Source organism: Pteropus vampyrus, unplaced genomic scaffold (genome assembly GCF_000151845.1).
Source record: "Pteropus vampyrus isolate Shadow unplaced genomic scaffold, Pvam_2.0 Scaffold1000003858, whole genome shotgun sequence".
In the NCBI taxonomy this organism is placed as follows: domain Eukaryota; kingdom Metazoa; phylum Chordata; class Mammalia; order Chiroptera; family Pteropodidae; genus Pteropus; species Pteropus vampyrus.
Genome location: NW_011918260.1, coordinates 1 through 1,624, shown reverse-complemented (window position 1 = coordinate 1,624; position 1,624 = coordinate 1). Strand labels below are relative to the sequence as shown.

The following is a 1,624-nucleotide window of genomic DNA, read 5'->3' as shown; positions in this document are numbered from 1 at the left end:
CCCAAGAGACATATCGAAAAAAATATTACTAAGAGCCATAGTCATGAAGTTTACTGCCTATATTTTCTTCTAGGAGTTTTATGGTTTGGAGTCTCATATTTAAGTCTTTAATCCATTTTGAGTTTATTCTTATATATGATGTAAGAAGGTGGTCTAGTTTCATTTTTTGCATGTATTTGTCCAGTTTTCCCAACCGTTTATTGAAGAAACTGTCTTTATCCCTTTGTATAATCCTGCCTTCTTTGTCATAGATTAATTGACCATGAAGGTATTCATTTCTGGGCTTTCTATTCTGTTCCATTGATCTATGCATCTATATTTATGCCAGTATCAGTGGTTTTTAGCCTTATAGTATATGTCAATAACAGATAGTGTGATACCTCTAGTTTTGTTCTTCTTTCTTAGATTGCTTTAACTATTCAGGGTCTTTTGTGGTTCCATGTATATTATAGGATTATTTGTTCTAGTTTTGTGAAAAATGCCATTGGTATTTTGATAGGGATCGCATTGAATCTGTGCATTGCTTTGGGTAGCTTTTGGGACATTTTAATGTTGTTAATTCTTCCTGTCAATGAACATAGTATATGCTTCCATTTATTTGTATTTTCTTTAATTTTTTTTCAATGTCATAATTTTCCAAGTAGATGTCTTTTACCTTCTCGAGTAACTTTATTCCTAGGTATTTTTTTAATCATAAATGGATTCTAAATTTTGTCAATTGCTTTTTCTTCATCTATTGATATGCTCATATGATTTTTATTCTTCATTTTATGTGGCGTATCACATTAATTGATTTGCAGATATTGAACCAACCTTATATCCTAGGAATAAATCCCACTTGATTACAGTGTATTATCTTTGTAAAGTGCTGCTGAATTCAGTTTGCTAATATTTTATTGAGGATTTTTGCATCTATATTTCATCAGGAATTTTGACCTATAATTTTCTTTTTTTATTATTTTATTTTATTATTATTATTTTTTAGGCAAGGCAACCCTTGGTTGACCTCACAGATTGCAAGTACCTTGTCAGCTTACAATCCATATTTTTTTATTCTTTACACCTACAGCACCTGGTCTTCCTAGGTGGTCTCCCATCCAAGTACTAACCAGGCCCAACCTTGCTTAGCTTCCGAGATCAGACAAGATTGGGCTTGTTCAGGGTAGCATGGCCGCAGACTAATTTTCTTTTTAGATAGTGTCTTTTTGTCCGATTTGGAAGCAGGATAATGCTGGCCTCGTAAAATGAAGTTGGGCAACTTCCTTCTTCTTCAATTTTTTGGAATAGTTTAAGATGAATAGGTGTTATACTTTCAATTTTTGGTAAAATTCACCTGTGAGGCCATCTGGTCCAGGACTTTCATTTGTTGAGAGGTTTTTGGTTACTGATTTGATTTTGTTAGTAGTCATCAGTCTGTTCAGATTTTCTGTTTCTTCTTCACTCAGTCTTGGAAGATTGTGTTTCTAGAAATGTTTCCATTTCTTCCAGATTGTCCAATTTGTTGGCATATAATTGTTCATAGTATTTTCTTTTTTATTATTTTTTATTTTTATTAAAAAAAATTTTTCTTTGACATTTATATAATTTATGAAGTGAGCCTCCCGGTTACTCTAGCATTCATTGG

General features: G+C 32.2%; 1 pseudogene; it reads right to left on the bottom strand.

The window, feature by feature from the left end:
- Positions 1 to 1,060: 1,060 nt before the first annotated feature.
- On the bottom strand, positions 1,061 to 1,179 carry LOC111735588 (annotated as a pseudogene).
- Positions 1,180 to 1,624: the final 445 nt, after the last annotated feature.